General features: G+C 48.8%; 1 protein-coding gene across 7 annotated transcripts in view; it reads right to left on the bottom strand.

Annotated features, from left to right (window-relative positions):
• Positions 1-26,004, bottom strand: part of ACSL3 (acyl-CoA synthetase long chain family member 3) — a 3,215,977-nt gene that overhangs the window by 1,056,732 nt on the left and 2,133,241 nt on the right. The gene's annotated exons all lie outside the window — the stretch shown is intronic.

Raw genomic sequence — 26,004 nt, 5'->3', positions numbered from 1 at the left:
GGCACCAACACGACTGGAATGGACCCCTCCACCCCGGAGCGCCACAGACCAGCTTGCCCCCTTCACGCCGGCACGTTCGCGCCGAGTTTAGGATGAAATACTAGCATGCTCTCCACTGTTCCCACCACACCCAATCAGCGGGGGTATTGGAGAGCAAAATTGGGGTAATACAGAATAAGCTTGCTAAGCTATGTCAGGAAACAGGGTTGAAGTGGACAGATGCCCTTCACCTCATGCTACTCAGTATCCTAAGCCCCCCAAACAGGAAAACTGGGCTTAGACGACATGAAGTGTTGAACAGCCATCCTATGGGGCTCTTTTCATCCCCACACTTCTGAAATCTATTGAAACTAATTTGCATTTAACAATCGAAATCTACTAGAAGATGTGAAATCCTGAATCCTGTCAGTTCTAACCACAACAGGAGAAAGCTGCTTTGCCTAAGGAATCAACTGAACATGGTCACACTTCAGCCACGAAACTACATCCTCAAAGGATTACTAGCCAAAGTCTGCATTGGTGCATGTAGAAAGGGCACTTTTCAAGTGTTGTTGGTTACAAATTATGCAGTGAAGGTGAGGAAACAACCTACGTAAGTCCATGTTTCCCCTTGTGAAAAGGGCTTTGGCTCCAACCAGTTGAAAACATATGTATGTTCCATTCCTAAGGTCTGTGCTCTTCTGTTGTCTGCTCCTTAATCTGCTCTGTTTTTTTCACCTCAATGAATTTCAATATGCTTTACTTTCCAAACATGAGCCAGGGAAAGGATTTAATCTTTCAAATATAACAACAATGTTAGAGCTTGAGGGACTGCCCTGGTACAGGAAAAATATGTAGCACACTGGCAATGGGAAGTTGGGAGTGTGGGATATGTCCATTGCCAGGATGTCTTCCAATATCAGCAGAGTACCCCCCAGGAAGGGTTCCCTACTCATGTGAAGCCTTAACAAATTAGCATGACAGTGCAAGGTGAACCCCTTTGTATAGTCAGGAAAATCTCCAATGGGGACTATGCCCAAACTCTGAAGGCAGATCAGTTACTGAGCACCAGCCCTATCCCAGAGGTTTTAAAGGAAAACATAACTATTAACGGGAACAAATCTTGTTACTGAATATGCATTTGGGGCACATTTCCGAACCCATCAGACCAATATTAGGGAAAGCCTCTCAGAAGGCCTAGAAAAATAAAGAGTGCCTGAGAGTCATTACAGACTCCAAGTTAAAAATGCAGTTAGACTGCAGGAACAGCGGGCAGGGCTGACCAGCCCTCTTAAATCCTTCCTCAACCCTTCCGATATCACACCCCCTCCATCCAGATAAGGTATTGGTCAGGGCGAGTTGGCCAATCCTGGAAGGTGGGTGGGGTATATAAAGGGAAACCTGGGGAGTGTGCGGGAATGGTTGGGTGAGGACAGGAGGTGGTGGTGGACAACCAAGAGACAAGAGGAAGAGAGAGCAACAGGAGTGTGGAGGTCATTGGAGAGAGGGGGTCTGTGGAGTGTTTAGGTGTAAGAGTGTGAGGAGTAGGGGAAGCAAAGTAGTAGTAGTAGTGGGGGAGGTAGTAGTAGTTGAGAATAGAGATAGTTGGCAGTGTGAGAAGTGGAGTAGTGATTAAGAAAGAAATAGTAGGGAATCATAGTAGAGGTAGAGTATTAAAAGCTAAAGGGAGAATAGGAGTACTTCTAGGAGCCAAGAGAGATTATAACAGAACAATAGCAAGAGGTAAGGGATTTGAGTGAGAGGAAGGAGGGCAGAGAAGAGAATAGCGGGTGTTTCCTAAATATACAGAGAGGCAACATGCGGGGGGGGACAAACCGGGCAGACTACTGGCCTGGTTATACAAAAATGAGATCCCCGCCCGGTGATGAGAGATGTCAGGGACCCGGAAGGTCGAATCTGCAATACCCAGGAGGGAGTAAACGAGGAATTCCTCAAGTATTATAAACGATTATATGAGGACGCAGGAGAGGATATGGGTCAGGAAATACCGGAAACAATAGAGGACATAGGGCTGCCCACCTTGGATGACCTAGAACATGCAGACCTAGATGCCCCCATCACCTCGGACGAACTGCCCACATGTAAAGCGCCCGGGATGGATGGGTTACCCAAGGAGTTTTACAAAACATGTAAGCAGGAGCTACTCCGGCCGCTGTTGGCCATGTTCAATGAAGCTTATGAGCAAGGGGAACTGCCGGAGTCCCTTCGTGAGGCAGTCATCATCCCGCTCCTGAAACCGGGCAAGCCGGACGTGGAGTGCGGGTCTTATAGGCCCTTGTCTATGCTTAATCAGGATAGTAAAATACTCACAGCAGTGCTGGCCAACAGACTTAAGAGAGTAATAGTCAAGTTGATACACCCGGACCAAACAGGCTATGTCCCCGGTAGAAATATCACAAACCATAGGAGGCTGCATCACATCATTGATCAAGCCGAGAAAGACTCGGGCGAGTTGGCCATCGTGTCGCTGGATGCGGTTAAAGCCTTTGATTCAGTCAGGTGGCCATGGTTGATGGCGACCCTGAAAGGATACGGGATGGGGCCAGGATACATTAGATGGGCCCAGATGCTATATAGTTCCCCGATTGCGAGAGTCAAAACAGGAACTATAATCTCAGATAAATGGCAACTCAGTAGGAGGACCAGACAGGGTTGCCTCTGGTCGCCCATGTTATATATCCTGGCATTAGAGCCATTGGCAATTTGCCTGAGGAAGAAATACGGGAGGTGGGGATTCGTACAACGGGAGGCTCACACCTGATATCACTGTATGCAGATGATATCCTCCTCTACTTGCGCTTCCTGGAAGAGAATCTGCAATATGTGCTGGAGGTGATGGATCGCTATGCCACCCTCTCTGGCATATCGGTGCACCCCGGGAAGTCTAGTGTGTTCCCCCTGGGAAGGTATAAAAGTATCCCACTGGGAGGGCTGCACATCCTGCAGATACCCTGGCAGACCGAGACGTTCAGATATCTGGGCGTAAATATTTACCATAAGATAGAGACTGAGCACAAACATAACACGGAGAAAGCAATTGAAGGAATTCACAACAGCATGGTGTTCTGGTCTAGATTACCCCTTGCTATGATGGGAAGAGCAGCGCTGCTCAAAATGGTGGTTTTGCCCAGACTCTTGCATTTTTTTGTGAATGTTCCGTACCTGATCCCCAAAAGCTTTTTTGTGAGACTTCATGGCCTGTGTAGGGGCTTCATATGGCACAACTCCAGTAATAGGGTGGCCTTGTGGAAACTACAGAATACATGTGATAAGGGGGGCATAAACCTGCCGAATTTTGAACTGTATTACTTGGCGGGACAGTTGTTGTATGTGGCTAGGTGGTTGTCTGCAGAGGACTCGGCAGAAACTTTGCTTTTGCAGGGTGATTCAGCCCCATATTTTCTAAGAGAGACGTTGTGGTTGTATAAAACTAAAATGGCGGGGATGGGGAGACTACTGGTGCTGGGCTGGGAAGTCTGGCGCAGAGCATGGAGAACTGTGGGCGACCCAGACCCGCTCTCTCAGCAGGTCCCGCTGGTGGTGTTGTGCGGGGAAGAACCCCAACTGTTCAAAGGGGTCCACAGATACTGGGAACCGGTGGGCCTAGCCACCCTTGGAGATATATGGCAGGAGGGGGAGGCACTGGGATTCCAGAGGCTGCAGGAGGAGACAGGGGTGCATAGGGGCCAATATATTACTTATACCAGGCTCATGAAACGGGTGAGGAAGAGGTGGTCTGAGACGGTACTAGCGGAAGAACCTGATGCCACCCTGGAAATGATGTATGATGTCTCGGAGGGTGGGCACGAAATATCTCGGATATATGAGCTCCTGAGTGCGAAGGCAGGGAAAGATCTGCTCCAACTGAGGCTTGACTGGGAGGAGGAGGTGGGTGAACCCATGACAGAGGGACAGTGGGATAGAGCCCAAAGGTATCATAAGAAGGTGTCCCGGAATGCGAGACTCCAGCAGATCCAGCTGTATGTCACCCACAGAGCTTATCTGACCCCCGGAAGAGTAGCCAGGTTTGGAGGCTCGGCTATACAGAAATGCCCCAGGTGTGGGGAGGAGGAGGCAGGGCTGCTGCACATGTTCTGGGCCTGCCCAGAGGTGCAGGGATTCTGGGAAGAAATAAAGACGAGAATGGCCAGTGGGGGACTGGTGCTTGACGTGAGGTCTGCTTGGGCATGCATGCTTGGGAGTTTCCCCAGGTCACGTAATTTAAAACATATCAGCAAGATGAAGGACCTGGCCTATATCCTGGCCAAGCGCAGAATTGCAATGTGCTGGAAAGCGGCCCATAGGCCTAGGGTGAGGGTGAGGATTTGGTGGGCAGACCAATTGAAATGGGCAGAAGCAAAAACTGTGGTATGGTATGAAGCAGTAACTAGGGGAGGAGAGGAGGAAGTGGGCCCCTTGATAGCCTGGAGGCAACTGGTGACCTCAATGGCAAAACCCCACCAGGTCAATCATGAAACGGAAGACTCAGACGAGTTGACAAGCATCGAGATACCTGAAAATGCTCATGCAGATGGCACGGATAAGACGTCTCGAGTTTGTGGGGAGGGAGGGGGGAGGACAGAGGAGAACACTGAATAATGTGATGCCTTGAAACTGATTATGAACGTCCTAAATGGTTGTAATGTTTGGTGTGTTTGTTTAAAAGAATACAAATTGATAAAAAAAAAACAAAAAAACAGCAGGTGTTTCCACTCTGGTCCTTGTGTTAGGCTCTCTCTCCTGATTGGCCAGTTCGACATCTGTTTTAATCATGATTCAACCTTATTTCCTTTATTTCTCATTTATCCTAATACTCTATCTAAATATGTGTCTCATCCGCGGGGATACGTCTTTATTTTATTAATGTAGGTGAACCCTTACATTAGTATACCTTTCACTATGGGGATTTCAATTTGGGTCCTCCAACATGTTCTATGGTGTTGCAATCATGCTGGCCTTTCCTCAGAGGTCCTGCAATGCCTCTCTGCCAGAGTCTCTCATCCAGTTCTATCCATCAGAGTGTAGCACGCTGCCGTCCCTGCTCCCGGTGTTCCAGCACAGGCATGCTGAGGGGTGGTTGCCCAGTTGTTCCTCCACATGCCGTGAGCTGTACTACTACTGTTGTCCTACTCCAGCGGGCAGTGCGCTACCACCGCCAGGCAATCTTGGGTGAGTCGTGTGGGGCTCGCAACATCGCGATTCAACCCAGCTCCTACAAGAAAGATCATTCCTGGAAGTGTTCCGGATGAAATTGGGACTGGGTAACACACCAAGATGTGTGGAAGGTGCATCCTTCCGGAAGTCCAGTTCGCTACCTCACCTCTGCCCCATGAATAACCTACGATTTGTGGTTAGGAACAGATTGAACTTGGAAATGACTGCCTCTGCAATCCTCCCAGCTGCAATGTCTTAATAAGCTAGAGTGATGACAGGTGTTATTGATGTGAAACAGATTTTGCTGGGATGGAAGAGCAACATTAAATGGTAGGTTATTTCAGAAGGAAGATGTGTGTGTTGAATTAGTGTCTTCACAGACTGCAGACATCCATTTCATGTTCTAGACTGTGTTCTGGCCAGTGGTAGAGGGAAAATCCACAAGCCTGCACTTAAGAGTTTTTGCAGGAGTGGCCTAAGGTAGTATACCTAGGAGGTTCAATAACATGGAATATTTAATCCCAGAGGTGAATAAAAAAAACAGCTATTAAGACAAGTCTGCATATATTAGAGGTAATTATTAATGAGCAGAAGGCATTTGAAGTTGCCCATCATTCTGCCAGCTTGTCCTATGATGTGATATGTCCTATAGGTAATGAAATATTTGAACAACTGTATCTCACCACAACTGCATGTGTAATACTGTTCTTTGATTTTTGGCAGGTATCATTATGTGCTCCTGCGAAGGTTTAAAACATTGTTCATCTGGTGCACACAAACTCTTATTGATTTATCTAAATATACAATGATTCTGATTTATGAATCAGTTCTCTAGCCAGAACAGAGTTATACAAACATAGCTATTACAGCGAAAACAATCAGAGAGTGCCATGCACCCTAAATGAGAGTAATCCCTTCAATTATTTAGATAACATATTTAATATTGAATTGGAGCAATGCCTCAAACATATTCAACAGTTTCAATACTTTACATAAAGTTTCCAAAATCATAGGCATTCTCTTTTTGTTGTTAGGAACAAAATACTATTACATTCATCAAAATATTTGAAAAAATATCTACTTCTTTTGATTTCAAATTAATCAATACTTCTAGGATTGGATGATTCAAAAGAGTTGCAACAAGTTTCTAATTTATTTTCAAGGGCCAATCCTATACACTTCCCTGAAAAATATATATATCAATATTCGTCTTAATCCCACTTTAAATGGAAAATGCGTACCATTACCTTCTCTATGGTTGAATCATTGTTTCCCGATTATCATGGATGCCATCACAACTTTCCCAACATCACTATGTTGGGCAGGAGCATGTTTCTAGCTCCATTCAAATTCTCAATAAATGTGACCGGGTTTAGAAAAATTGAATGAGTAAATATGTACATAGAAAATCAAAGGAAGGACCTTTTTTGAAATTACCCTAATAGGTGTGTTTGTTCATAAACAGTATCTATCCACCCTCAGGTTTAAACTCCCTATTCTTTAAATCAGCGGTCCAGAATTAACATTTCCAAATGGTTACTAAAAATAACATATTGAACGCTGGAGTGAAGGTTCCGTATGGTGGCACAACCCAAAGGGTACATAACAAAGAGGTAGTAAGACCATGGAACGTCCATGGGACTGTCGAGGCGAAGTCATGGAGAACACTTGGCAGTCTGGAAGAAAGGTATTTTTCTTATCTTTTTGGCTCCACGCTGGTCTTGTTCGTCCTGGAATGGATGAAGAACGGAGGAAAATACTCCATGAGACTATTGGGGGGAGTTTTCAATAATGTTGAAGCACTGCGATGGGGGAAGGAGGGCATGGGCAGGATTCTAGTTGATATACGACAGATTGTGACTATGTTGAAATCTATCCCATGAAACTACAAAGGTATTTGTAGAAACTAGTGGGTGGAGGTGTTCTGTGGGGAACTACATAATGTGATGGATCGATGAACTGACGATTCTATAAAAGGGACGCAGAGTTTGTTATGTTTACTCACTTCAGTTCTGGTACAGAGATTTAAACTCAATAAAACGACATCTATTTAACTTTATTACTTCAAGAAGAATCATTAACACATTGCATTCCAAGCCCAGGTGAAAGACACCTTATCTCCATGCTCGTTACACTTATATTCGCAGACAAAGCCTGCACATTTCCAAACTATTCCGGAAATGACCTTAAGAAACTAGTCAGCAGTGTTAGTAATCACACGATGGGGGTGCTCAGGCGCCATTTTTTATAGATAAAATAATAATTTGTGTTTTGGAACATTGATAACAATATTTTAATATCCCTGGTCATTCGAGATTACAGCAATTCTTTTGATTAGGGACAAACTTTATTATGATTACCTAGTGACTTATTTATATTAGTCTATACATCTAATGATTTTAGATGTAAATGGGGGGTAATTAGTTACGCCGCCATCTCCAATTACAGCAGCTATCTGCTCTTATACTCATTTACAAGAATATGATTGTTGCTAAAAAAAATCTCTAAGATTAGGGCAAGTTATTTCTTTCCCTGTTGCAATAGAGAAGGGAAAATAGTTGTCAACAGTGCGCCCTCCAGAGCCACTATGTAAAATCCTACACATTATTTGTATGTATCCTTCATACTTCAAGATATGCATGAAGGATCCTTTGAGGTACAGCAAAAGTTACACTTGATGAGCATAAAAGTGTAATCAAAATACTGCATTTAGATTGCATTCCAGAGGTGCATTAAAGGCCAGTCAGCATTGGCCTAGTTCCTGAAAAGTACCCCTGTAAAACACAGCAAATGTTCTTCAATGCTTGAAAGGAAAAAGTGTGTTGCACTAGAAGCTCAAAACGAGCAGAGCTGTGATAGTGCACTGTCCTCAGAGCAATCCAATAAATAAAACAAACTGGACAACTGAAGGCGTGGAGGGGTTCTCTTTCCGGAATAACACCCAAACGACTTTTGTCTCCTTTACCCTGTGAGACTGGCATATGTCCAGTGATTACTCTGATATTTTCAAAGCATAGATTACTGTCAGACTCTGCATGGCTTGAGACAGAAAATGTGCAGGCATGTCATTGTTTACCAGAGAATAACATTCTAATAAGGAAAAGTTCCTGGAAAGGGTGGGATTAGTTGCAGCCCTGCCACTCACGCACCAAATAAAGCAGAGGAAAATTGGGTCATCTTGTCAGAATGCTCTCATACAAGTGTCATAAAAGCTCAGGGCAATGGAACCGTTTCTCCAACATGGAGGAATGAGGAGGTGAAAGCAAAAAAGGAGGATTGTCGGTATGTGAAATGTAGAACCATCATCACATTGGGCAAGAAAGGTGATCAGATTCAAAAATAAACGTTTGCTGTTGAAAGGGAGATATTTGGAGATTTCACCAAAAGAGCCTGGGGGTTCACTCATTGACCTGCTTATGGTAATGGGCAACCAAGGAGAAATTAATAGTTACTCACTGTAGTGACTAACGTACTCCAAGTCCATAGTCTCCTTTCCTCCATACTGCATGGGCGTTCCTCGCTAGGGACGGGAGACAGAACCGTTTTCATCAGAAAAAAACGTCTTCCCCTTTAAATTTAGAGGCACGCTGGGGTGCGGCCCTGGGAGCATGCACTCCCCTGACACTGCCCACCGGCACCACTCCTCAGTCCCCATTGACGTGTTAACAATATTAACATTGCCTAATGACACCAGTATTATTAGGGGGGAGGATGGTGGGATGTATGGCGGAAAGGGGACTAGGAGTAAGTTAGTCACTACAGTGAGTAACTATTAAATTACTCCTACGTCCCGTCCCCTTTCCTGCATACTGCATGGGCGATTACTACTGAATGTAGCCCCTGGGTGGAGATGTGACCCCCTTTAAGAAAACAAGTTACTCAGAACCGCCAGTCCGAAAGCTGTGTTTGACTTAGAGCCAGCGTCCAAACAGTAATGCATGCAGAAAGCCAAAGGGGTGGCTCAGGTGGCTGCCCTGCTGATGTTCTGCCATGGGACAAGTCTCCGGAATGCTGCGGCCGTGGCCTTGGCTCCGACAGCGTGGGCATGTATGTTAGCTGGTAGTGGTTTGTGCTGCCCCTCTTAGGCCTCCTTGATGGCCAAAACCATCCACCTTGCTATAGAGTCCTTGGATGCCCGATACCCAGGCTTTGACCCTCCAAAGGTGACAAATAGAGCGTCTGACTTGCGGAAGCCCTTGGTCCTGTCCAGATAGAATTTGAGAGCGTGTCTAACATCCAGACAGTGCAAGAGCCTTTGAGCATCGTCCTTAGGATCAGCGAAAAACATAGGTAACACTAGCTCCTCATTTAAGTGGAAAGCAGAGATTACTTTGGGTAGGAACATGTGATATGTTCTCAGGACTACCTTATCTTTGTGAAAAGTAGTGTAGGGTTCTGAAGCCACCAGCGCCTGTATCTCGCCGACTCTATGAGCAGAGCTGTTTTAATGGTGACCAGTCTGATGTCTGCGGACGCCATTGGCTCGAAGGGTTTGCGCGCCAGTGCTCCCAACACTACATTCAGATCCCACACCAGGTGTGGCTTCTTGATGGACGGGTAGAGCCTGAGTCACGCCAGATGTCGCTTCAACACCAGGTTGGAGGAGAAGACCTCTTCCTCCGAATTCCTGTAGGCACTGATGGCTGCAAAGTAGGTGCGGCATGTGTCAATTTGCACCCCCAAGTGAGCGAGGTGTGCAGAGAAGGAGAGCACATCGTTGAATGTGCAAGTAAGGCGGCCAATCTCCTTACAGTCCGCCCAGTGACAGAACCTAGTCCATTTACTCTTTTACTGGCTCCTAGTGCCTAGCTCCTAGCACCCTGAATGATGTCCAGGTTAGCCTGAGATAGGCTCAGGTGTTTCATTGTGACCTGCTCAGGAGCCACGCTACGAGGGCTAATTTCTGTGGAACGGGGTGAATGACCCTGCACCCCTCTGCTGCAAGAGAAGTTGAGCTGGGCCCAGCGGCAGGTGAATGGGGGCCTGTCTGAGAGGCTGAGGAGCTCTGAGAAACATGGCCTGGCCGGCCACCATAGAGCTATCAGAATGACGCGGAGGTGACATGACTCCCTTATCTTGCAGATCACCCTGTGAACCAGGGGTGTGTGAGGGAATGCATACGCTGTCATGACATTCCATTGTATCCGGAATGTGTCGCCCAGGGAGCCGGGGCACAGCCCCTGCCAGGACACAAAATGCTGGCACTTTCTGTTGGCCCAGGAGGCGAAGAGATCCACCTGAGGATGCCCCCATCTGCAGAAGATCCCGAGCAGGACCTGATAGTTCAATTGCAATTCTTAATTGTACAATCCCCTTCTACTGAGCCTGTCCGCTTCCAGGTTGGACTCCCAAGGAAGGTGGATGGCAATCAGGTGGATGTTGTTTTCCAGGGCGCATTCCCACATGCTGACCACCAGGCTGTACATTGAAGGGGACCTTGTGCAACCCTGCTTGTTGATATAGTACATGCTGGTGGAGTTGTCCGTTTGGATGAGAACGACCTTGCCCCGATGAGCGGGAGGAAAGCTTTGAGAGCTAGCCAGACTCAATGGACACTGTGGCTGTCCAGGGTTGCACCCCAGCCTTCCAGGGTTGAATCCGTGGTGATGGTGACCTGAGGGGCCGGCTGCCCGAAGGGCTTGCCCGTCCTCAGGTTGCAGTCCCTGGACCATCATGATGGGTCCGGGTGGAGAGAAGGAGGAATGCTGACAATCTCCGCTTGGGAGGCCCAACCGCCTCTGGAGATGTCACCGTGATGAGCCAGTCGTCCAGGTATGGGTAGACGTGGTGGCCCTGAGGAGGGCCGCCACTACATTAATCAGTCTGGTAAATACCCCGGAGGCCGAGTTGAGGCCGAAGGGTAGAACCTTGTATTGGAAATGGCAGCCCTTGATCCTAAACCACAGAAAGGAGCGTTGAGGCTGCCAAATAGGGACATGTAGATGAGCGTCCTTCAGATCCAGGGAGCACATCCAGTCTCCCCTGCACAGTGTCTCCGTTATGAGTGGTGGCGTAACAATCTTGAATTTTTGAAGAGGGAGGGAGAGGTCCAAAACAACTCTCAGGCTAGCCTGGTTGTTCTCCTGGAGTAGAAGCCCAAGCCTCGCTGTGAGGCTGGTACTTGTTCCACTGCCTGGCTCTCGACGAGCGACCCAATTTCCGCCAGCAGAGTTACTGTCCCAATCTGTGGGAGTGGAGAGGAGGAGGGAGGAATCGGTAGACGGTACCCTGTGGACACTACGGATAGGATCCAACGGTCCGCGAACTTCTGATGCCAAAACTGTGTGTGAAGGGCAAGCCTGCCCTCCACCAGGGACACGTGGACCTGAAGGGGCACGTCCTGCCTTCTTTCCCTCCGAGGCTGTTGCGGAGGCGGGGGACTGAAAGAAGCCTTTGCCCCCCCCCCCCCTTTTAGTTGTTGCGCGGGTGCTGACTCGGAACCCGCTGAACGCCCACCCCTTATCGGAGCATTGATGGGACTAGGTGTACGCCTTGGGCGTGGCCTTTGGGATCTTTTTCTTTTTATGTAGCTCCTCATCAGTGGTGGAGTGAAAGAGGTTGCCTCGAATGGAAGGTCCAATATGCGTTCCTGGACGTCTGGGTTGAATTTAGTAGCCCAAAGCCAGGCAGTCCTTCTAATGTCTGTGGGGATGCAGTTGGCCCAGCCAGAGGTGTCAATGTGGGCCAGGGTGGATTCCATGATGTCCTGTGCCACCAATTTAGCCTCTGACAGCCCCGCCTTGAAACGTGCCTGGCTATGCACTGGAAGGTCTGGAAGGAAGTCGGCTATTTCCCACCAAAGCCTCTGGTTAACGGCTGCCAGCATGGCATCCGCATTGGATTGACGAAGGTGCAGTTAGACGTTGGAATAAAGCTTCTTTCCTTAAGCCTCCAAGATCTTCTCCTCCTCGCCCAACAACGCTGAAGACGAGGCGGCCAAGGACGACTGAGGCTTTGAGAAGAGTGACGCCACAGCGATCACCGAAGAGTACGGTTGAGGGTGTGCTGACAGCAAGAGTGGATTCCCCCTCCATTTGCCTATACTTGGCGCTGATTGACAGGCTGGGCTAAGTGGGGCTTAAGCCATCCCTTTTTGGCTAAGGCGACAACGTCCTTCTGCATCTGGATCCCCGTTCTAGCCACAGGGCATAGAGTGAGGACCTCGGCCAGGACCCCCGCCTCCGGTTTTTCAACCTTGGGTTGAGGAAGCACCGAGTACTGTGCCAAACCTGCGAGCCTTTCAATGAAGGCCTTGGCTGACGACAGCATGTCAGGGTCCTCTTCCTCGTCAGTGTCCCACCAAAGCCTCTGGTTAACGGCTGCCAGCATGGCATCCGCATTGGATTGACGAAGGTGCAGTTAGACGTTGGAATAAAGCTTCTTTCCTTAAGCCTCCAAGATCTTCTCCTCCTCGCCCAACAACGCTGAAGACGAGGCGGCCAAGGACGACTGAGGCTTTGAGAAGAGTGACGCCACAGCGATCACCGAAGAGTACGGTTGAGGGTGTGCTGACAGCAAGAGTGGATTCCCCCTCCATTTGCCTATACTTGGCGCTGATTGACAGGCTGGGCTAAGTGGGGCTTAAGCCATCCCTTTTTGGCTAAGGCGACAACGTCCTTCTGCATCTGGATCCCTGTTCTAGCCACAGGGCATAGAGTGAGGACCTCGGCCAGGACCCCCGCCTCCGGTTTTTCAACCTTGGGTTGAGGAAGCACCGAGTACTGTGCCAAACCTGCGAGCCTTTCAATGAAGGCCTTGGCTGACGACAGCATGTCAGGGTCCTCTTCCTCGTCAGTGTCCACCGGGGTGTCCGGTTGGTCAGGAGTGGGTGGAGGAGTGCTGGGCGCTGTGTGCTGCGATGTGCGTACCGGAGCCGGAGGCTGCAGCAGAGGCTGGTGTGGAACTGCCTGAACTGTGGGAGGCAAGGGAGCCGGAATCCAAGGAGCCGGCAAGGGCATCAGGGGCTGCACAGGGGCCTGCTGCACTGAAGCCATAGGAGGAATGACTATAGGCACAGGCGGAGGGGCCAGAGGGATCATGTCCCTGATCACATTCCAAAGGATGGCCCCCATCTGAGGAGATATCATGAGAGGGAGCAACTTTAAAAAAAACCTGTCCTCACAGGCTGGTGGGGTGGCAGGTGGGGTTGAGGGGGTAGTGTGCGGCTGCTGGGGCCAGTGCGTACTCTGTCTGGCCTGCCCTGCGTCGCTGATGGATAAGCAGTAGGCCACGTACCTGGCTGACACCAGTCCCACCTTGTAACTCATTCTCCACCTGCTCCGCTCCTACGGGCGGTATCGGATGAGCTGCAATTTTGTCTGGCGCAGCGGCCATCTTGTCGAGTTGCGTGCCACGTGCCAAAGTCATGGTGCTTGGCTTACTGGGCCCGGCCTCTTCCAGGACTCTTGGCGGTGGAGCATAAGACCTACCCTGCACCTAGACGGAAACAGTAAAAGCCATGTTCCATTCTCCAGGAAGACCCCAATGAAGGAGGACATCCAGTCTTTTGTGTCAGAAATTAAAATGGAATTCCAGAATTGCATGTCGGAACTGGCAACCAAGATGGAGCGCCCAGATGGCCGAGTGGTGGAGGCTCAGCAAAAGTCGGTAGAGGTGGAGGACCGAACAATGGAGCAGGCTTGGGTGAACGTGGACCTGCAGCGCAGGGTCCAAAGGGGGAAAGCGAGGCCATAGCATTGAAACAGGAGGACATGGAAAACATTGTGCAGAGAAATAATTTGCGCTTCAGGTGGTTCACGTCCTCGATCCCAGACCAAGCCCTGAGTGAATATGTAGTCAACGTCTTTCAGATGCTTCTTCCAAAACACGAACGCGCCACCCTGCTGCTGGACCACATTCACAGACTGAGGAGAAGACGGAGGCCTGGCACAGCGTACCTCTCGGCAGACGACATAACCGGTGTCCATTTCTTTACCACCAAACAGGACGCCATTGTTGCGGCTCACTCGATGGGGGGAGATAGTATACCAGGAGGCATCCCTATAGATTTACCAGGATCTGGCAATGGAGACCATGCAGAAAAGAAGAGCCCTGAGACCGCTGACTACCATCCTGCAAGACAAGAAAATCCATTACAGATGGATCTTCCCTGCCACTCTTCAATTCTCTACAGCAGACACCACCAGGAGAATTAGTTCCCTGGAGGAGGCGTAGACCTATGGGAAGACCTACGGCCGGCAACTAACAAGGAGTCCTCTCCACGGCGGTTGACACCTGCGAAGGGGGGGGTTAGGGAGACCCGAAATCCCAACGCACCCCATGGTCAACGGCAGGGAGGACCTGCAAACCTGGAGCCCATTTGAAGCGCAAATGATCCCAGGCAAGTGTACTACCCGATGTTTCACTCACTGGCAAAATCTTGCTGTCAGCTCAGATGTCATCACAGCACTCGCTTGGGCCCCGCTTGGGCATGTCCAGACCACCTGAGTGATGTTGCTTGCTGTCACGTGGGTAGGTTGCCCATCTTTGTTAGTGCCAAAATCTACCATATCAAAGGCCGCTAATAAATCGAGCATGATAAACATGCTCAGATCATCTTCATCAGTGGCTCTTAAGATGTTGCCCCATACCGCCACCAAGGCTGTCTCGGGTCCCATGTCCTGGCCTAAATCCTGATTAAAAAGTATCAAGAATGGAGTTTTCCTCCAGCTACGTCTGCAACTGTAAAGTTAGTCTTTTCCAATATTTTAGAAGGCCATGGCAAACCAGCAATTGGGCGGTAATTTGCCAATACTTCATGGTCCAATGTCTTTATTTTTTTAATTTTATTTTTTTAAAGCTGGCGGATCCATGCCCTCGATCAGAGCTGCATTCACAAAGTCTGTTACAAACGGTGTAAGACCAGAGGCATGCTTTACCACCAAATAGGCTGTGATAGGACTGTAGTCATGATTCGTGGGTTTAAGCTTTTGAATCATGACTGATATCTTTTGGATCAACAGGTGAAAAGGAAAAACAGGACACCAAAGTTGTCAGGGTTATAAGAGACTCCAAGGGCTGAGTAGAGGCCAAGTCTGCAGTAGTTTGAGAGTCGATGTTCATTCGAATAGAAAAAACCTTTTCATGAAAAAAAGCTGTTAAACTGATTCACCAAGATACAAGAGTGAACCAGTTTGGATGATACACAAAGTGGCGATGTAATATTTGTTTATTATAGTAAAACGTTTTTTAGATTTATTTTTTGAGTGTTCAATTTGAGCTTGAAAAAACTGTGATTTTGCCAGTATTATTCCCTGTTTGTATGCCCCCAATGCCTTTTTAGCACTCTGACAAGAGAGTGCATCTTTGGTTTTCAGCCAAGTCTTTTCTGTTTTACGATAAGTAATTCTTTTAATGAGGAAGAAAACCATATAACCATGGACTGTTTTTATTTCTATTCCTATTTTTAACTTTCAGAGGAGCTTTTATGTCACAACACTACTTCAGTGATGACATGCTTGTCTGATAGAATGCCTCACAGTCACAATTAACTGAGAAAGATGATAGTTCTGCGGTTAATTGTGATCCTGTGATGGCATCCAAAGCCTTCTTGCTACGTGATAGAGCCATATTCATTGGGGCCGCTCTTACAGGACCACCATAACCAATGGCAATTGATAAAACAACAAGCAAGTGATGTGACCACGAGACTGCCATTTTATCAGAATGAAAGATATTTAAACCTCGAGAAAGGACTATGTCCAAAAGGTGTTCTATGTTATGAGAAGCTGAGGTGGTTAGTAATGATAAATCATGCACTACAAGTAATTCATTCAGCCTTACCCAATCAGCATTAGCAGGAACATCACACCAGATGTTAAAATCCGCCAAAATCAGCAATCTGGAGGACATGGGGGCGAAAACATAGTACAACCCACAAAGATTAATTAGCTGAAGTACTTCAGTTACATACAAAGACCTGAACTTCATCCGCCCATTTAAGGGCCTGAAAATTTGAAATTCCGGATGACAGTTTATAAATAATAGCAATCCGCCCACCTTGCTTATGTGTTCGGTTTTCAATTTTTTTTCGTTTTTGACTTTGATGTTTATTGGCATTTTCAACGCTATGCATAAACATTTCAGTTGAATTATAGAATGCAGAAGGAAAACACCCCAACTTTCCCCCCTCATCCCACCCTCGTGCCCACCCACCTCATTTTGAAAGATACAGAGAGCCATAAGCGGATCCTTCATGGAGATTCAGCGGCGAGACAAAACAAAAATCTAGTACACTTGATGGCACAGTCAGCACGGTCCATATACATAGCGCAGGAGTGGATTCTACTCTTTGGAAAACGGGACAGACCCTGGATACCTTGTTCTGGGCGTCAAGACTCATGTGTCCAGTTCAGAACTAGGGAGCTCATCACGTGGGGCTCCCTCCTCCACTCCCCCATATCAACATAAAGGTTCCCCAAATGAAGAAGAAAGATTCTAATGTGTTGACCATCGTCGCCAGCTTCTCATATGTGAATATGTCCAATAGTTTAGCCATCCGCTGCGTGGGCGATGGGGAAACTTTGTCTTTCCAATGTTGGGCCAGGGCCACTCTCCCAGCTCTCAACATTGCTTCTACTAGCTTTGGGAGACTACACTCATCGTTGTTAACGTCTGGGGCTCCCAGTAGGACCTGAAGGGGGTTTAGGCTCGGGGCTGTTCCCACTGTGTCCTTGATCCAACCAAGTATCTCGTCCCAGTAAACTCTCACCTTTGGTCATTCCCACCACATGTGATCCCAAGACCTCATTCCCTTGGGGAAGTGGGGGGGTGGGAGATCCCCCCCAACGAACATCTTGGACAATCTCGGGGAGGGGGGTGCCAACAATGGAGGAGCTTGAAGTTGTGTTCCATTGCGGAGGTGTATAGGTTGCCCGAGAACATCATTTTGTAAATCAGTTTCCAGGTAGAGTCTGGTATCTCCCTCCCCAGCTTTTCCTCCCAGAAGAGTTTAAAGCCTTGCCTACCCTCTAGGTCAGCAGTAAAAAGCACTTTATAAATCCTTGACAGTATACCCTTCCTCCCCGGGGGGGCAATGAGGGCTTTCTCAAACGGAGTAAGGGGGCGCGAGACCTCGGGGAGCCATCCAGGGTCGGTCACGAGGCCCTTAAGGCTCAGGTACTCAAACACTGACAATGCATCTCTCCCCAGGAGATCACACAGCGGCTCATATTCAATAAAGGACCCACCCGGGAAGAGCTGACCTACATTTTCCAGGTCCCTGCCAAGCCAGGACCGCGAAAATCAAAATCCCCTGCTCCCAAGCACGAAAGATTCCCCCCATAAAGAACTCAACGGGGATGGCCACGAGGAGAGAAGGTGGTTTGTCTTACTTTTTTCAACAGTGCACAAAGTACCGCAAGACATGGGTGAGTTTTAACGTGGTGCGGGACTACCTTTTTCTGTGACCACAAAAGGTCTCTGACTTTTTTGGGATGGGTGTGCATGTCCTCCAGGTAGGCCCAATACGTACCATGATCGTCCTTCAGGTGTTCCAGGAGGACACAAAGTTGTGCTGCTTTATAATAAAGCCAAAAGTCTTTGAAACCAAACCCGCCCTGGTCCCTCGGAAGTGTTAAGGTCGTAAGCCTGACTCTCAGTCTTTTACCGTGGCAGACAAAAGAGCTGATTGTGGTCTTTAGGCCATCGAAGAAGGATTGGGGGAGAGACACAGGGAGCACCAAGAACATGTAGAGTAGGCATGGGCAGACGTTCCTCTTCACAGTCACCATGCAAACAAACCATGACAGTGTCAGGGGAGCCCATCGTGATAGATCTGACTTTATTTTTCCCATGGGGGTGACGGGGTAGCGGGGGGAGTTCTCCTCGCCAAGATTAGCGAGGTCTCTGGGGAATTTAAACATAAATAAGGGGTAGCTATGTTCTTGATTCTCATACCCTGGAGCATACTCCTGCCCCTAGTTGCTGGGTCCTCATCCCCTATGGGCATAACATTAGACTTGGCGATGTTTATTTTGATCCCTGAGAAGGCACCAAATCTCTCTATCTGGTTAAGAAGTTCGGGTACTGCTTTTTCAACCTTAGTCAAGTAACAGAGGATGTCATCGGCGAACAAAGAAAGCTTAAACTCAGCCGCCCCACATCGTATTCCTGAGATGGCCACGTTTTCCCGGATTGAAATGGCAAAGGGCTCCATCGTAATCAGGGGAGAGATCGGACACCCTTGCCTCATTGCTCTGGAGAGGTGGAGGGGAGATGAGAACGTACCATTCACTGCCACTCTTGCGGTGGGAGAGTCGTACAGAGCCGCGATCCAGCGCATAAAGTTACTTCCGAACGCCGTTCTTGGCAGAACCATCACCATATACTTCCACTCTACTCGGTCTCTGAGTCTATAAAGACTATGTGAGCCCTTGTTTGCTTGCGTGTTACCTCATGCATCAAGTCAATCAACTTTTGTACGTTGTCCGCGCCTTGACAGCCTGGGATGAATCCCACCTGGTCTCCATTGACGAGGGTGGTCATGAGTTGACTCAGTCTATTAGCCAATACCTTCGCCATAATCTTGACGTCCGTATAAAGTAAAGAAATTGGGCGGTAGGACTGACACTGCAATGGATGCTTCCCTTCTTTGGGAATAACCACCATGCGCGCTGATAGCATGGACCTCGGGAGGGATCCAGAGACCATTGCTTCATTAAATAGTCTAGCCAAAAAGGGGACCAGCGTCGAGCGGAAACGTTTGTAAAAACAAACTGTGAAGCCGTCTTCACCTGGGGTGATACCCCCCTTCATACTGGCGATCGTGTCTATAATTTCTTGCTCGGAGATGGGGGTTTCTAGGGATGCTGCCTTGTCTGCAGACAAGCTCGGGAATGGAAGGGAGTAAAGGAACTCATCTATGAGGGATCCATCTCCCTTGTACTTGGCCGTGTACAGGGATTCATAATACCGCCTGAACTCTTCTGCAATTTGTGCATCGTCTAGGAGGCTCTCCTTCCCCTCCGGGCAGATGGACGCTACTTTCCTATTGTTCCTCTGCTCCCGAAGACGCCATGCTAGAATTTTGTCTGCTTTCCCCCCCCCTTTCCATGTACTTCTGTTTAAGGAAGGCTAGTTTCCGTTCCGTTTGCCCCATCAATAGAGCTTTTAGTTTAGCTCTGGCACCCTGAAGTTTACTCAAGTCCCCTGGGAACTTCTGGGATTTCAACTTCTGACCGGTTGTAGAGCCTCTATTTTCCTCCTCCACTTTCTCTTTTTTCCTCTTGGCCCCTATACTAATTAGTACTCCCCTCAATGTAGCTTTGAAAGCTTCCCACACTCCCCGAATGGTCACCTCCCAATCTTGGTTTTCAAATTTAATTGAAAAACCAAAGGGAACAAGTAAATGAAATTAGTAAACAGAATTAGGTTTAAACCATGCTTCCATAATAAAAAGGCAATCTAAGTTAAGTGTAACGATCAAATCTTTCAATGCCACCACATTTTTACTGCTGATCTGGAGTTAAGTGCTCCCTGCAAATGCAGGTTCTGGCTATCACCATTGGCCCTCCCAGTGCCGTCGGGCAGAATCCAGGGCTTTTCCAGACCAAATTTGCACATTTTATTCAGAGCATAGAGGCAAAAGAAGCATGGGCAGCCCCTTAACTCTAATAGTGTATCATGAGCATACATACTTAACTTCAAACAATACTAATCTCTGTTCAAATTATAATCTACACCTGCAATACGATCAGTTATTGCCAATGCGGCTCGGTGTACCCCCTGTGCACCGTATGATTCCTGATCTTACCCCAGTGCGGGCAGAGCGACGCGCCGGCTGTCGATCATACCAAACAGGCTTTGTGCTGATGCGAGCCAATTATGGCCTGTGTCGCCCTAGAGACGCGTCAGCATCGGTGCACGAACGCCGGTCTAGATGGGAAATGTAGTGTAATGCAAGGCGTCCCCGCACTGGGCTGGGAACTAAGAAGCTAAATATACTTTAAAACTATTTCCCCCCACCAAATCAGGCAAGCCACAAATTATGGCACCAAGTTTACCTTAATTCCAATTGTACATTAAATATTTTCCTAAAAGCTTTAACAAACTGTTAAAATAGGCAAAAAGAGATTAAACAATTTTAGATAGTTTTATAACAATAGGACCACAGTGCAGGTAGCGTTGGCAACTTCAAAAGCAGTTGCGTTCAGGCACGGGTTCAGTTCCAACTTATTATGCATATGATTTATAGATCCAGATAGAGGTTGATTCCCACCCAACTCCCCCCTCCGCAGAGGAGAAAATGGGACCCCAGCAGACACCTCAACCCCCACCGAAAGCGAAGGTTCACAACACTCAATATAAATGACCTGAACTCACCATCTAATCGGAAAGCCGTCCTGCACAGACTAGTGGACTTAACAGTTCCATAGCATTTCTACAGGAGACTCACCCGACCCCCCAAGACTTCACCAGATTGCGAAGCAAGCACTTCCCAAAGCAGTTCATGGCATCGAGTGGCACCAAGAAGGGGGGCACTGCGATCCTCCTCACGGGAGCAGTCCCATTTGTAGAACTGGAGATGCAGCAAGGCCTGGAGGGAAGATATCTGGGTCAAAGGTACGTTGTTTGGGCAACTGTACACCCCGATTGCTGTCTATGCCCCTGAACGAGAGGCAGGAGGCATTCTTGCTGGAATTGGAGCTGGATCCCTTTGTCGGGGGCCAAGTCATAAAAGGCGAGGTGGTTTGAACCCACCCGCCGGCCTCGAGGGACTACAAAATCATGCTGGGTATGCTACATTTTTGCCCAGCGAGTCCGCAGTAAGCCTGCCATTGAAGGGGTAACGGTGGGGAGGAAACAATACAAGATATCCCTCTATGTCGACAACGTGATGCTCACCCTCACTAATGTCCAGTCATCCTTGCAACATTATCTCATGGAACTAGTTTCCTTTAGGTGCACTGAGGGCTTTGCGGTCAATTACTCCAACTCAGGGGCATTGGGGGTGGGTTTGAAGCCGGGGGAAGTTGGGGCCCTCTGCCTATGCTGTCTACTTAGATGGGAGAGCAAGGCAATAAGCTATCTAGCTGTTCATATTCCATCCATATTGCATCTAACCCGAAAGAGCTTCATGCCACTAACTTTCCACTACTCTTTAAATGGCTAGAGGGCCACAATACCGCTTTTAAGATGAATCTGCTCCAGAGGTTTCTCTAACAGTGCGCGGCACTCCCGGCGAAGATCCCACGCGCACCCCTGCTCCATGCACCAAGCAAAGGCCTCCAATTTATCTGGCAAGGGAAGAAACTGAGAATTTCCAGGGTAGTAATGATGGGTACTGGCCGATCGAGAGGGATGAAAAAGGTGGGCATCCCAAGGGGGCTGGGCCCACCTACCCCAATCTTCCAGTCCCCAGTGCTTCGACCCAATGAGTTTAGCAGATGGTCACAGGGCTGTTTACATTGCCTCTCCCAACTCTTTGAGAGCGGGGTACCACTAACCTATGTCACCTGCAAGGAAAGGTTCACCCTAACGGAAACAGATAGATAAGTGACACCCAAATCAGACATTGGATTGTCCACCCTCTGGTGCGACGAGGGGCAACTTGAGAGCCGGGGGCCATTAAACTTTCTCTACTAGAGGGTGCACGAATGGGCAGCGTTTCAAGGGTATACAGATTCATGCAAGGGGACATGTGGGCTCTCCAGCCTGTCTATATGGCCCAGTGGGAAGCAGACCAGGACCACCCCACTGAGGAGCAGACATGGGTGGACATCTGGTCACGGAATTACTCCTCCAACTGTGTAGCCAACAAGAAGTGCACTTATAAGCTGACATATTGGTAGTACTAACCACCCCGTGAGCTAACAACATTAAGAACTCCCTAGGCCCAGGGTGCAGGCAACAATGTGGGGCACAGGGGACATACTTCCACACGTGGTGGGAATGACCACGGGTCCAGACTTTTTGAGATGAAGTGACAACAACAATCGAGGCATATCCCAGACATGGCTTCCCCTGAAACACAAGCTTACTGCTGCTGGGGGCTCCAGTCCCGGAGATATATCCCAGATCAGGGGTGAGAGCCAGGTTGCTTACCCACCTCCTTTTAGCAGCGAGGATCACCTTTGGCTGGGTCTGGAAAACTCTGGAGGGCCCGCTTATCCCCCAGTGGTGGACCCAAATCTGGGACTTATTGGTAACGGAAAAGGTCACAGCGGCCAAGGAGGGGGTACTGCATAGTTTTATGGAGATTTGGACCCCCGTATTGGAGTTTGTCTTAGACTGTCCAGCACAAGTCTACAAGCCATATCAGGTGGCGCAGTTCCTAAAGAGTTATGACAGACTATGAATGGAGGCCTGACCAGACAAGGGGGGAGGGGGAGATGTATGTTGAGGGGAGGCAAGGAACAGAGGGGTCTTTGGGCTTGTAAGTTTGGCTTATTATTGTCCAGTGCTTAAAGAAGCAGATGTTCATTTTGCCTGAGCAAACGTATTTAAATAAAGTTGTTAAATAAAATGATCTGACAGTTACAATATTACTGAGGAGCACTGCTGAAGCGTTCTATGATGCGAGTTCACTTGCATTCACCATCCCTGAAAAGTATTTCCTGTAATCGGCCCATATATCTTTAGGTCTGGAGGTTCCAGGTAGCGTAGCGATATACAGTTTTCACTGGTGTTATCCAGGGTGATGTCACTTAACCAGTTTGCTGTAGAGGGTGGATTTTTTTTGTGTAGAATTTCTTAATATACATCTTTTCACTAGCAATAGCCCCAGATTTATGAATCCATGTTTGCATGTAGAGACATCTTTGTAAAGGCCAACAGGCATTGTTTGGGTTCCAGATAAATGTGTACATCTGTTATCTCTAATCCTTTTTCGCATACATCTGACCTGAAGTTAAGACAAGCAGGACAGTACCAAAACATAGGCATACAGCCCGCCTCCTCTGCATTACACATGGGCATATTTTAGACCCTGGCATACAAGATACCGCGGGGGAAGGTGGGTGGGACGTATGAAGGAAAGGGGACTAAGGACTATGAGTACTCCAGTGACTAAAGTGAGTAACTTTAATTACTCATACGTCCCGTCCCCTTTCCTCCATCCTTGTGGGTGATTCCACCGAACAAGAACATAGGGTTGAGCTGTGACAACCTGCCTCATACTTAAGAAGCAAAAAGGTTCTTCAGAACCGCCTACCTGAACTCTGCATCCCGACTGGAGCTGGTATCCAGGGAATAGTGCTTATAGACCACAGACGAAGTGGCCCAAGTAGCCGCCCTGCCGATGACATCTCTGAAAGACAACAGCTGTGGCTTTAGCTCTGAACGCATGGGCATGAATCCCTGCAGCAACCAGCTTACCCATGGCTGTATATGCCTCCGAAATGGCCTGGACGATCCACCGGGCAATATAAACTTTGGAAGCCTGAGTGTTTGGAGAGGTTCCCCCAAAACTGATGAACGCCTCAACTTCCTCAAGGATTGGTCCGAGAGAGAAGGAACTGGAGTACTCTCTTAAGGTCCAAGGAAGGCAAAGCCTGCTCGGCCTCAGACTGTGGGTTCAGAAAGAGCACTGTCCGGCAGATTTCCTGATTCAAATGGACCACCTTGTGCAAGAAGTTTGGATGCGTAAGCAAGATAACTGTGTGATGAAATGTAGTGAAGGGCTCGCAAGATGATAGAGCCTGCAGCTCGCCTACCCTGCGGGCGGAAGTGAGCTCCACCAACAGCAATGCCTTCAGTGTCACCAGCCGGATGTCCACCAAGGCCATCGGCTCGAAGGGCCGGCGCTGCGAAGCCGCAAGAACCACATTAGGTCCCAGACCGGATGCTGCCTATGTAACGGTCGAAAGAGCCTGGACAACCCCTTGTGGTGGGCCTAAACCACCATGTTGGCTAATGAAAAAAGTTCTCTGGGGAATTCTTGTAGGCCCCAATGGCTGCCAGATAGGTGCGGCAGGTATCGACCTGAATGCCAGAACGAGCCAGATGTGTGAAAAAGTGAGCACATCTTCCAGGGAGCAGGTGAGGGGATCCATCCCCTTGTCGTGAGCCCAGTGGCAAATCTAGTCCACTTGCTCTTGTATTGAGATTGTGCAGACGGCCTCCTGTATGATGTCCCAGTTGTCCTCCGAGAAATGAGCGTGATGCAGTCTCAGTTTGTCAGGAACCAGGCAGCTAGTGCCAGCTTGGCTGGGTCTGGGTGCTCCATGTCCCTGAGACCACAACTGCAGCAGATCCGAGAGCCAAGCCCTCGACAGCCAATGGGGGGAAATCAGGATGAGGCTGCAGCCAACCGACTCCCGGAACTTTTAGAGGGTCCGCTGGGGCAACAGAGGAGGAGGAAACGCATAGCACCTGTGGCTGTGCCAGCAGAGGTGGAATGCGTCCCACAGAGACCCCTGACCCCGTCCTGCCCATTAAGCAAACAGAGGGCACTTGGAATTCATAGGACATGCAAATCAGTCCAGATGCAGAACCCTCCCACCCCCCAATCTCTGGAACAGGGTCAACAACCAGTTGATGTGAAACTCCCATTTGCAGGTGTTGAACCCCAAGTGGCTGAGCTGGTCTGCTTCTGCATTGCTGTCCCGCAGTGGGATGGACTGAGAAAATCCATATCCCCTCTGACAGGTCAATTCCCAGATTTACACTGCATCCATGCACAAGAGGGGCGAATGGGTGCCACCCTGCTTGTTCAAGTAAAACAATGTCGTGGAATTGTCAGTCCTGGCTAGAACCGCCTTGTCACCGATGAGCGGCAGAAAGGCCCGAGAGCCAGGCCAACTGCCCTGAACTCGAGTAGATTGATATGCAGGAGGGCCTCTGCCCTGGACCACGCACAATGAATCGAGTAGCCATCTAGAGTAGTCCCTGAGCCCGAAAGTGAGGAATCCGTCGTCACGAACAGAGTGGGCTCCGGTAGGGTAAAGGGGGCTCCCATTGCAGTCCATCAGCCACCAGTGAAGATGCGGGAGGCGCGACAGGGGAATTGGGATTCTGTCCGACTGCAACCACGTTTCCGGGTGTCAATTGGCAACCAGATGGAGCATCATCTTGAGGCGGGCGTGCTAAACTGTGAGAATGTAAGATGCCATCAGGCCTAGAAGGTGCTGAAACCACCATGATGAGGTGGTTGAATTGGCCCGAAAGTGCCTTATCGGCTTGCGGGTGGACAGGAGAGGCTCAGGCGTGGGGAACACCAGCTGCAGGACTGTATCCCAGCACACTCCAAGGGACTCCTGGGCCGGAGTCAGCTGGAACTTCAGCCGGTTGATGGAGAACCCCAGCTGGTGAATAACATCTGTCAGCCATTTGCAGGAGTGCACTGCCCCCTTGGGCGAGTTGGGCCACACAAGCCAGCCGTCCAAATAGGGTATAAGTTATGGCCCTCCAGGCAGAGGAGACCAGTCACTCAATTAATTAGCTTTGTGAACACACAAAGCGACGAACTGAGGCCGAAAGGCAGAACCCAGTACTGGAAATGGTACGACAATCGTGAACCGCAGAAATCTACGATGCGGCTGGTAGATGAGGACATGAAGGTAGGCATCCTTGAGGTCTAGGGAACACATCCAGTCTCCTTCACATAGAGACTCGGCTATGTGCGCTGTAGCAATCATCTTGAAGCATTTGAGCGTTAATGTTTAAGTTACCTACCTGTAGGTTCTCCAGGATGGGTCTAGCATGGATTCACATGCTCATGAATATTCCCTGTCGTCAGGCGGGGAATCTTCAGTTAAAAAAAAACAGTTTCACTTAACTGTATTTCTCCTGTACACCAATAACTGTCCGCTGGGTCATACTGCCCTCATCCAATGACAGTCCTCTCCCTACGCCCCTCCTCTGGCAGCCATCTTCAGATTTGCTAAGCACGTAAAGTGGCAGTATGACCAA

Source organism: Ambystoma mexicanum, chromosome 10 (genome assembly GCF_040938575.1).
Source record: "Ambystoma mexicanum isolate Mex_15411 chromosome 10, UKY_AmexF1_1, whole genome shotgun sequence".
Taxonomy (NCBI): Eukaryota; Metazoa; Chordata; class Amphibia; order Caudata; family Ambystomatidae; genus Ambystoma; species Ambystoma mexicanum.
The sequence above is the reverse complement of the archived record's forward strand: the minus strand, read 5'-3'. Positions and strand labels throughout refer to the sequence as shown.